Source organism: Watersipora subatra, chromosome 5, assembly GCF_963576615.1.
Source record: "Watersipora subatra chromosome 5, tzWatSuba1.1, whole genome shotgun sequence".
Classification (NCBI taxonomy): domain Eukaryota; kingdom Metazoa; phylum Bryozoa; class Gymnolaemata; order Cheilostomatida; family Watersiporidae; genus Watersipora; species Watersipora subatra.
The window spans coordinates 46341311-46353744 of NC_088712.1; the positions used below are offsets into that span (position 1 = coordinate 46341311).

General features: G+C 35.5%; 1 non-coding gene across 1 annotated transcript; it reads right to left on the minus strand.

Moving 5' to 3' along the window:
• Window positions 1-1298: 1298 nt before the first annotated feature.
• Window positions 1299-1462, minus strand: LOC137397686 (U1 spliceosomal RNA). The gene has a single exon (XR_010978739.1). It is a non-coding gene; the product is annotated as a U1 spliceosomal RNA (small nuclear RNA).
• Between the last annotated feature and the right edge of the window lie 10972 nt (window positions 1463-12434).

A 12434-nucleotide genomic window follows, 5' to 3' on the forward strand; every position in this document is an offset into this window, starting at 1 on the left:
GAGCGTTGGTCCATTGTAAGTCGCGTTAAGATAACCGCAAAGAAGCTATTAAATGATATGCTACAAATTTTTAAGTTATTTAATGATAATCGATCAAATGCTACAAGTATATATATTCACGAACAAGTGACATAAACGAACCATCTTATATTATAAGCAGAAACAAAAATTCACGTTATTAGAACAAAAATATTTGGTTCGTTTGGTCGGATGGCTGCGATCTGATTGTTGCTTTCGATGGAACGAACATCTTCTGGTTGTCCGGTACTTTCCACATGTCATCTGACCTCAACTTTTCTTCTGCATTGCTGAACTAGTTGATATTAGCGTCCAAACAGTTTTTGGCAGAGCATTTAGCACAAATACAACGCGTAAACTTTATGTTCGCTAAACGTAACCTTTGGTCCAAAACTAGTCGTTCATCTACTATCGTAAACGTGAACTCTTGTTTATATACTTGTACTTCGAAGTATCAAGACCATGTTAAACAAAAACTACTATTAGCCTGAGAAAGTTATTAACTATTTTTGTGGCGTCGCTTTCAAATTTGTTTTTTAACGAAAAGCTTTGGAATTGGTGACAGAATTAATTGTTATTGATGTAAGCAGTTTCATTATTAATACGATTTTGTGGACACTTTTCCACTGATCAATTGATATTATGGGTCCATGAAGATCAAAGACAATCAGAGTGGCGGTCAAATGGAGGTGACGTTCAATTAGAGAGTGGCGCTCTATTCTTCAACCCTTCACTCAGGTTGGCGGCCAAATAGAGGTGGCGTTCAATTAGAGGCTTCACGGTATATTCATTTACTCTATAACTGGCTCTAGCTAAAAATTGTAACACTCGCTCAATACCCACAACTTTAAAACAGGCGCAAATTTTCGTTGTTATTTTATGGTGCATTATCAAATTCTATTCACGATAAAGAGCAATAATTGTCCCTTATTTATATAGGTCATGAACTCTGCACAAATTATTGATGTCACAGATCTTGTTGAAATAGCGCTTTAAATTGCAACGACAGAACGTGCCTTTCTCAAGACTTGAAATTGTGATCCTCTGTTGCCAGATCGCTTACAGTCTGCCTTATTCAGATGTTAAAAACACTAAGCGGTTTTACTTCTACGCAGCAGATTTTCAAATGCTGATGGAATTTTCTTATAATACTGGTTTATATCATGTATCAAATGTCTATTTAATATATTAAGGTGGTAAGCGTAGCTAAGTGCCCACCAACTTATTGATGTCAATTTAATGGATTCAGATGGGCTTTGAGAAATATTTTTGTTATATTTCGGGGGATAGCGCGAACGCAGTCCCCCACTACCAAAAATTACGCACCCGAGTTATCCACATTTGGGATAATCGCAGGCGTCAACCAAACCGAAGTGCAATGGTAAGGCCTCTTCCTGGGGAATCCACCTTCTTGATCATGGATGTCCCTGTGCCAGGTAAGTATGAGTTGCTCGCCGATCGGCCATCAATCACAGCTAACCGTGCATAAGTATATTCAAGTGCCGTTTTTGAATATTTCAGTCAAACAGTAATTATTTTATGTAATTAAAAATTTTCATTAAATCAAAATCACATTAGTTTATTTAAAAGTTAAAATAGTATTAAAAATTCAGTGAAAACCTTTTTCAAATAAGTAACGTTTAGTAGCTAGGTGGAGACAATTACCAAAATTTTTAACAAGGTCTATATATAGACTGCGTTACGATCATAGAGTTATCTTCCCCTAGAGTAATAACAACACCAGCGTTTTCGGTGCCAACAAGAAGCGTTTAGTCCGCGCCCTTTTTTGTGCTAGTCAATCGTAGTGATTGACTAGATCAATAACATCAGCCATGAGAATGGTTAAACAATGATCATGAATTTCCACAGTTAAGATAGTAATTATTGCTCATATTAAAGAAATGATGATTATAGTTTATTACTCTAATATATGCTTATTATTTAAAGCAAATCAATACCTACATGACTTGCAAAGGATATTGTTAAATAGTGTTAAATTGTGTATAAATAGATAGTGTTAAGTAAGTGAGTTAATGCAATCAGTTACTCATAGGTAAGAAAGATAGTCATACTAGGGTTGTATTACATTAGTGTGATGGGAAGCTAATCGACTGCCGTCAAATGAAAGTATTGACATTGTATGGTACTTTGTTGGCACCGGAAACGCTCGTGTTGTTGAAGGCACTGTTATCACTCTAGGGGAAGATAAATCTATGGTTACGACAGGCCCGTATTCCCTGGGGCGGCTGGCCGGCCCCAACTTTTTAGGAATTTTTGGCGGCTAAGTACAGTCAAACTCGGATAACTCGCCCTCGGATAAAATGTAAAATTTTATCACGAACACTTGATTAACTCGAACGGATTGGTTTGGTCCGTTCTCACGCAATGATAAATTGCTTTAGATAACTCGACCTCAACACCATTAACTCGAACTGTTATTTGCCCAACGGCTACGAAAACGGTTTTTATTACTTTATTCCAAGCCACAAAGTAAACGTCAACATCTTGGGCATCATTATTATCATCATCAGCAAAAAATTCTTGTTAACGATTTTTATAAAGGTTTGCAAAAGGTAAAGTTTTAACAAACATTCTCTTGGCAATGGCCCAACGAAAGCGTAGAAACCTTCGGATGAACTTATAATAAAATCGGCAAAATTGATCTTTGATAAAACGCTCAAAAGAAAAAGATGTCTTTTTTCTGAGCGTTTTAACTGCAGTCAAGTTTAGCCTATTTTAATCTGAAAACGTCCTGGCAGTCACATCACCTAAAACAACAAATCTCAAATACAGTGCACCCTCGAGATACGATGTTGATCCGTTCCAAGGCTGGCATCGTATTAGAGTTGCCCCGATTTTGGTATCGGAATCGGTATCGGTGCCGATATGAGTGTCAAGTATCTGAATCGGTATCGGCCGATCTTTTCTTAAAAAATCTGAACCTTCCGATACTTTTTACAGATCAACCATTTAGCAGAAAACTGTATTTTAGCCTGCTATACTAATAAAACATCATCAGCTGTAAGCTTCTTACTTTTACTTAATGAATTTCAGGCCTGCCACACAATTTATTTCATGTCTATAGCCTGATCAACACAGCGAAGGAAACTTTTTAGCCAGAACGTAAACAAAAAGTGTGGTATTTCCCAATTACAGCGATAGGTTTTATTGCAAGCAATCACGAACAAGATAACAAAAGTGGGAAACAAGAACGCAGTGTAATATTTCTATTTACTAGCATTACGAAAGTAATTTAAACAGTCGACGCATAAAGTTATCCATCACTCTCTTGATCCTGACGATACAATGGATCGTTTGTATTGTACAAAAAACGGTAACCCCAGTGGCGTATCGGTATGTAGCCTGTCCTCCAATATCTGTTGCAAGGGAATCCCCCTTCAGTACGCTCGGCTACATTGATAATGATGGAAGAAAAGAGACGTCTTACTGAGATAATTGAATCACTAACGGTTTTTAAAAGAAACATTGATTTGCTCTAAACTTGTACAGACACAGCAGTTCATCCAACAATAGAAGAGGGACTTCGTTATTACAGATAGAACTGTACCACTAACAGTAATTACCTTTATTTACAAATTACAAGAAACATGGACTGTTTTGTTACTACATGCACGGTATGTCAGTATGTGAATATGTATATATTTTTTCCATAAATGCAAACAAATAAATACAATAATATTCATGTTTTTTTGCATTATGTTTGTATTTGCATAATAAAATGAGCTACTATCTATGCAACACAAAAGATCTGAATCGGTATCTGAATCGGATTATTTTTCAATTAGGATCGGTATATCGGATCGGTATCTGAATCGGCTGGTGAATTTAGAATCGGGGCATCTCTACATCGTATGGCGAAAAAATATGTATGTCGGGGTATAGAAACCATTGTACTTATACAATGAAAAAAAAGGGGAAAATCGTCCAAAACTTTATAAAATTGCTGTACATATTGAAAATTAGTAACAAAATAGTATGTTAACTTTAGTAACTATAGTTACCTACAGTAGTTGCATTATATTAAGTGCACCTAGTGATCATAATCTGCAATACTGTAAATTGTAATCTGTGTACCAAATGCAGATCGTACGGTAAGGAGTTCTTACCTTCAAAAGGTACGCATAACATAAACTTTGAATTCACTTCAAATAAGCTTAGCTTGCCAAACTCACCCTTAAAACTAAGTTTTAGTATGTATTTTGAACTATTTTAATGAATTTCAACTTTTTATCACAAAATTTTATCCTTCATAAGTTTCTGTCTTCACTTTCATTATAAATTTTAGCGTGTCTGGTTGAAACCTTTTTCAACAAGAATTCGGCCAGAAAGGCCGAGCGATGCAGTTATCGAAAGCGGCTTCTCACACACCTGACCATTCAATGGCTACCGAAAAGAAAAATGAAATTTTATTTACTATTATACAGGACGTACATACCTTTGGAGTAACGTGACTTTAGCTGGTACATGTAGCGAATAAAGCAAAGAGGAGGCAAAAATGTATCAATGCTAATTATGTTGCTGTACACTTGAAGATTAATTTAATACGTAATGAAATGGAATTTTTAGCAGGCTAAAGAAAGTTGTCTAGTCCTGACCAATTTTTCTTATGGTTTAAAGGGAAAGTAAACGCAATTTACTGATGAAGGCCAACTTTTACCCTATTTGTTTTGTGTAATTTACTGCGTTTAGCAAAATATAAATTATTTCTTACAACAGATAAATACTCAGAATAATATTTTAAAAACAAAAAATGTCCATGCATTCACATATAACTGAGTACAGAGTCTTTTTTCAATTGCATATTTTGCAAAAATCGGATGGATAACGCCATTGCGAAAATGAGTGGGAAACGGACTCACCACTGGGAACACTGATTCTTAAGCACTCATCCAATCACGAGACACGTAGCGTTTGACTCAAATCGTGATCTGATGTGAGGGGACATCGCACGTCTCCCGCAATTGTAACAATCCGGAAACAAGTGCACATTTAGAACACGTCTTTGATTGTAGTTGCTAATACACATATTGCTAAAATATTTCAACTTAAATTTATTTCTGTCGTTGTTCTATTACGTTCACAATACAATGGCTAAAAGACTCACTTCTAAAACAACCACTCCTTATAGAAGCTACCCAATTGATGACGAAGTTGAAGATGGGCAAAGATATAAATATATCAGTGGTGAACTATTCGATGAGCGCAAGCGAAAAAGACAGTCAGATTCATCATGTTCAACAACGATTAGTATAGCAACGACCATGAGCACTTCTATTACTACCACTGCTTCAACTACGATTGCTTCGCCTACAACTACCTCCACTGACGTCTTACCAACTCCAGATAAATTTTGCAAGTGTGGCAATTGTTCTGACTTGCCGACAGCTATTGAAAAAGTATGTTGCTACACTGAAAATTTGGCTGACACAAATTTTCAGGATGATCAGTATATTCTCGGTATAAATAGCTGCATCCTGCAGTCTAATTTACTAATACATCAGATATTGGGAAAGGTTGCCATACAACTCTCATGGTTCAAGCATCAAAGGTATCTTGGCTTCAGAGGGGATGCTCTTCTGTTTACTAACATGACTAATTTAAACTACAGACACCATGCTTATAGAAACTATATAGATTTCGTCTACGGGTACCTTGGAAGAAGACACCAAAAAGTTATTCCTTCATGCGTTGTTGCCTACATACGCACAATGTGGCCTGATCCAAATGGGAGTTATGTAGGCTTCAAAAATGTGGAATCAGAAGATGAAGATCAGAATGACGCAGATGAAGTGGAGCTTTTTATTATAGACGAAGGAAACTAATGTAAGTTCAGTTGTGAGTTGAGCAAAATATGGTTTTTATAAATCTTTTAACTGAATCTGACAACAACGTTACTTAGCTGATCTTCATGACTTGTACAGTGAATAAGTGTATAATGTATGGTTTGAGAAATAATTATATTTCAATCATTTGACTTGCGCCATGACATAAAACACCACATTTAACAGCTTACGTTACATAAATCTAAATCGTGTTATACAAAGAACTGCATAATATTTATAATTTGAATAGCCTGTTATATTAATTTTATCAAAAAATATCTCACATAAAACTAATCACACAATAATTTTATAATAATTAATATTTAAAGCCAGTTATCAATTGTGTTATTACAATCTCTGCATAAATTTATCTTTAATGTTGTACAAGCGGTAAAAGTTGTATCCTTGCTGAAGTGTAGTATAATCCACGTATAATTTTATTGCAGATACAGCTTACCAGTCAGAACTTCTCTTCCCACATTCGCGTTGTGATCTATCGCTGCTAGTTTAATTCTTGTAAACTATCCTGGGGGATCAAAGTCTATTCGCTTTGGTGCATAACTTAATATGAGGCTGTGGAGGTTTTCTAAAGCACCCGTGTGTTGACCATGGTTCAACAGACGCAATGTGTTTAGCAGTCTCGCTTGCCCTAATGCATCACAAAGGACTTTGTGCCCTACACTTCCTGGAATTAACCATTTCACCTTTCTTTCCATTTCTCTGTAAACATCAAATTATTCGTTGCTATTTTTAAAGGTATTATAAATCTGCAAAGTTTTTGTTTATTCAAATGTCAACCAGCTGCAGAATATTTAACCATTTGTACAATTTCTGTTTACTATTATGCAACGAATGACTATATATTCTTATATCACAAAACCAAAGGCATTCTAAGTGATATATAAAGTATTATATTACAAATCTCCCTGTGCTTTGTTATTTCTGAATATATTATTAGATTCAACATACAGCTTTCATGCCAACAATTATTAAATTTGTAACCGGAAGAGAGAGACAGGAAACTTTCAGTATAATAATAATACGAATAGAAAATATTGCCGCATTACTTCTACGCAAATATAATATTGTAAACATAATATATTTTTGGATTGTTATTCAACAATGGTACAACACCCTTAGAGAATGGAACCTCTCCCTCTTTCACTCTTAATCTTGTAGTTGTCCCAAATTGCTCTGAATAAAGCTGGCTCTCATGGAAGTGCCTAACGCACACGACCGTACTATCAGGTAGTCTGCGAAAAGTTAAGTCGGCACGCTTTGCCTTAGACAGCCATAGTTTTGCGAAATTTGGCGACTGAGAGACAGGAACTCTAAACAAGGTTATGCTAAGACTTCTAATGTAAGATTCACAACTAGCAAAGAGACATCTACCCATCGTAATTAACTGACTGTGGTTAAAAGAAAATAAAATGCGTTGAATTACTAACGAATAAGTAAAGAAAGCGTTACTAGAAACGGCTTTATTACGAATCAGCAGTGGTCCGACGTAAATGCACCAAAATATATTTTCAACTTTGAACTTGCTAAAATAGTAGAAATATCTGCTAAAATTTTGTTTTCTTGTTCAATTAACATAGTATGATGCATTACCAATCATATAAAACAATGTTAAAATTATGTGTTCACTTTCACTTTAAAAGAAAAAAATGCTGGTGCAATGCAGAAAACTGCTAGCTAGCTAACGCTTGTAGGATCCAGAGAAGATGCTACAGTAGTTTTTCTTGTATGAAATGTGCACAAGAATCAATGTAACCATACGTACAAAGTTTGTACGCATTTATACCCTAGAGGACAGGGCTTCAACAAGTTTCAGAAAATGATGTGAATGCGTCAACTATCTTGAGTAGCTAGTTATATGAGTGACATACATACGATGAATTGTATTCACGTAGGAGATAACAAGCCCACCTGCAAAAACATGGTTAAACAAGAAAAGAAAACATAAAATCAAAAGGAAACAAATAGAATGAATAAAATATGAAAAACATGCCACACAAGAGATAAATAATATATATTATACATGCATTGTTTTAATGTACCAGTCCACGTCAGTAAATTAAACACTTGAAATATTTCTGCCAATGTGGGGTTTTCTGTATCTTCTACTTCCTCGCCTTTACTAAATGGTTGCTCCTTTTGAATGCTGATCGCGTGCATGGCCTTCTAACTCCTTCAAATCTTCAGTCGTATGCTCCTTCTTGTGCTTGCTTTAATGAAGTTCTTTTTTAATAATAATTGCAAATGCTGATTGGTTGCAATCATATTCCTTGACAATGTTAATAATACGGGTGCCTTCTTCGTATTTACGACATCCAACTTTGTTGACATAGAAATCATTTTTCCTTCGTCTTGTAACGTTTGCATCGGTCTCAGATTCCACAGCTAACGAATTAAATGTAGATACTTGTAGTTATATACGTATGCTGACTTGAAAGTTTATAGTAAAATATATTATAACGCTACAAATGAATATTTGCTCTCGCTTGTGTATTTTACACAATTTTCCACGCGGAATGCTGACATGAGAGAAGTCGATCGTCGTGTCTCTTCTAAACTTTCTGAAAATGTTTTCGGCAAACTATATTTCGGTGTATTTATTATTTCGACGTGTGTTATGAACACACCGACCGCCAAATTTTAACTCGGGCGAAACTTTTCTCAAAATCGTATGGTGAAAAAAAATTCGTATAGCGAGGTGAAGATCTCACGATATTCGACTTCGTAAGGTGAAAAAATTGTATATTAGGGTAATCGTATCTCGAGGATGCACTGTAATAGAAAAAATGTTTATACTTTCCGATAAAATTTTTTAAAACTTTACGCGAGATGCCCGGTTGAGGCCTACATGAAAAAAACCTGTTGGGGGGCTTACACCGCCCCCTCCAAACCCCCAGATTCTCATAACTAGTCGCCTAACATTAGCTGCGTCAACTTGCAACCAGGGAATACAGGCCTGGGTTACGATATTGTCAGCCTAAAGATGTGAGCCATTGAACTCAAAACCCCTGGAATGGCAGAGGTCAATCGCGAGTACGGAAATCCGGCCGACGCCATGTTCAGTTAGCGTTTGAGTTAATTTCATTGTGTTCAATGTGAGAAAGAAATCTAACTTCAGATTTAACAGCTATGGAAGATCACTAATACACCGCTAAATCAAAGGAACAGACTACTGAAATTACTACTAATAATTTATGTAAGAGACAGAAGGCTGTAGGTGCACAGTGCTATTGCTATTCCATAAACTGCAAAAACCGCAGGAATGGACTTTCAAAGGAAAGGGCATGACATTTCACTAGTGAGTCACTTCTACTACTAGTTCTATTACTATTGCTAAAGTCTACGACTACTACTAGTTGTGCTACTGCTAGTTAGTACTGCCACTAGTTAGTTCTACTACACTAGTCACTGGGTGAGCGAGAGTCGATCAGTGTCACCAATGATATACAGTCCCCCCAAGGGGGCCTGTATGTGGGGTATCTGTATCTGCAATAAAATTATACGTGGATTATACTACACTTCAGCAAGGATACAACTTTTACCGCTTGTACAACATTAAAGATAAATTTATGCAGAGATTGTAATAACACAATTGATAACTGGCTTTAAATATTAATTATTATAAAATTATTGTGTGATTAGTTTTATGTGAGATATTTTTTGATAAAATTAATATAACAGGCTATTCAAATTATAAATATTATGCAGTTCTTTGTATAACACGATTTAGATTTATGTAACGTAAGCTGTTAAATGTGGTGTTTTATGTCATGGCGCAAGTCAAATGATTGAAATATAATTATTTCTCAAACCATACATTATACACTTATTCACTGTACAAGTCATGAAGATCAGCTAAGTAACGTTGTTGTCAGATTCAGTTAAAAGATTTATAAAAACCATATTTTGCTCAACTCACAACTGAACTTACATTAGTTTCCTTCGTCTATAATAAAAAGCTCCACTTCATCTGCGTCATTCTGATCTTCATCTTCTGATTCCACATTTTCGAAGCCTACATAACTCCCATTTGGATCAGGCCACATTGTGCGTATGTAGGCAACAACGCATGAAGGAATAACTTTTTGGTGTCTTCTTCCAAGGTACCCGTAGACGAAATCTATATAGTTTCTATAAGCATGGTGTCTGTAGTTTAAATTAGTCATGTTAGTAAACAGAAGAGCATCCCCTCTGAAGCCAAGATACCTTTGATGCTTGAACCATGAGAGTTGTATGGCAACCTTTCCCAATATCTGATGTATTAGTAAATTAGACTGCAGGATGCAGCTATTTATACCGAGAATATACTGATCATCCTGAAAATTTGTGTCAGCCAAATTTTCAGTGTAGCAACATACTTTTTCAATAGCTGTCGGCAAGTCAGAACAATTGCCACACTTGCAAAATTTATCTGGAGTTGGTAAGACGTCAGTGGAGGTAGTTGTAGGCGAAGCAATCGTAGTTGAAGCAGTGGTAGTAATAGAAGTGCTCATGGTCGTTGCTATACTAATCGTTGTTGAACATGATGAATCTGACTGTCTTTTTCGCTTGCGCTCATCGAATAGTTCACCACTGATATATTTATATCTTTGCCCATCTTCAACTTCGTCATCAATTGGGTAGCTTCTATAAGGAGTGGTTGTTTTAGAAGTGAGTCTTTTAGCCATTGTATTGTGAACGTAATAGAACAACGACAGAAATAAATTTAAGTTGAAATATTTTAGCAATATGTGTATTAGCAACTACAATCAAAGACGTGTTCTAAATGTGCACTTGTTTCCGGATTGTTACAATTGCGGGAGACGTGCGATGTCCCCTCACATCAGATCACGATTTGAGTCAAACGCTACGTGTCTCGTGATTGGATGAGTGCTTAAGAATCAGTGTTCCCAGTGGTGAGTCCGTTTCCCACTCATTTTCGCAATGGCGTTATCCATCCGATTTTTGCAAAATATGCAATTGAAAAAAGACTCTGTACTCAGTTATATGTGAATGCATGGACATTTTTTGTTTTTAAAATATTATTCTGAGTATTTATCTGTTGTAAGAAATAATTTATATTTTGCTAAACGCAGTAAATTACACAAAACAAATAGGGTAAAAGTTGGCCTTCATCAGTAAATTGCGTTTACTTTCCCTTTAAACCATAAGAAAAATTGGTCAGGACTAGACAACTTTCTTTAGCCTGCTAAAAATTCCATTTCATTACGTATTAAATTAATCTTCAAGTGTACAGCAACATAATTAGCATTGATACATTTTTGCCTCCTCTTTGCTTTATTCGCTACATGTACCAGCTAAAGTCACGTTACTCCAAAGGTATGTACGTCCTGTATAATAGTAAATAAAATTTCATTTTTCTTTTCGGTAGCCATTGAATGGTCAGGTGTGTGAGAAGCCGCTTTCGATAACTGCATCGCTCGGCCTTTCTGGCCGAATTCTTGTTGAAAAAGGTTTCAACCAGACACGCTAAAATTTATAATGAAAGTGAAGACAGAAACTTATGAAGGATAAAATTTTGTGATAAAAAGTTGAAATTCATTAAAATAGTTCAAAATACATACTAAAACTTAGTTTTAAGGGTGAGTTTGGCAAGCTAAGCTTATTTGAAGTGAATTCAAAGTTTATGTTATGCGTACCTTTTGAAGGTAAGAACTCCTTACCGTACGATCTGCATTTGGTACACAGATTACAATTTACAGTATTGCAGATTATGATCACTAGGTGCACTTAATATAATGCAACTACTGTAGGTAACTATAGTTACTAAAGTTAACATACTATTTTGTTACTAATTTTCAATATGTACAGCAATTTTATAAAGTTTTGGACGATTTTCCCCTTTTTTTTCATTGTATAAGTACAATGGTTTCTATACCCCGACATACATATTTTTTCGCCATACGATGTAGAGATGCCCCGATTCTAAATTCACCAGCCGATTCAGATACCGATCCGATATACCGATCCTAATTGAAAAATAATCCGATTCAGATACCGATTCAGATCTTTTGTGTTGCATAGATAGTAGCTCATTTTATTATGCAAATACAAACATAATGCAAAAAAACATGAATATTATTGTATTTATTTGTTTGCATTTATGGAAAAAATATATACATATTCACATACTGACATACCGTGCATGTAGTAACAAAACAGTCCATGTTTCTTGTAATTTGTAAATAAAGGTAATTACTGTTAGTGGTACAGTTCTATCTGTAATAACGAAGTCCCTCTTCTATTGTTGGATGAACTGCTGTGTCTGTACAAGTTTAGAGCAAATCAATGTTTCTTTTAAAAACCGTTAGTGATTCAATTATCTCAGTAAGACGTCTCTTTTCTTCCATCATTATCAATGTAGCCGAGCGTACTGAAGGGGGATTCCCTTGCAACAGATATTGGAGGACAGGCTACATACCGATACGCCACTGGGGTTACCGTTTTTTGTACAATACAAACGATCCATTGTATCGTCAGGATCAAGAGAGTGATGGATAACTTTATGCGTCGACTGTTTAAATTACTTTCGTAATGCTAGTAAATAGAAATATT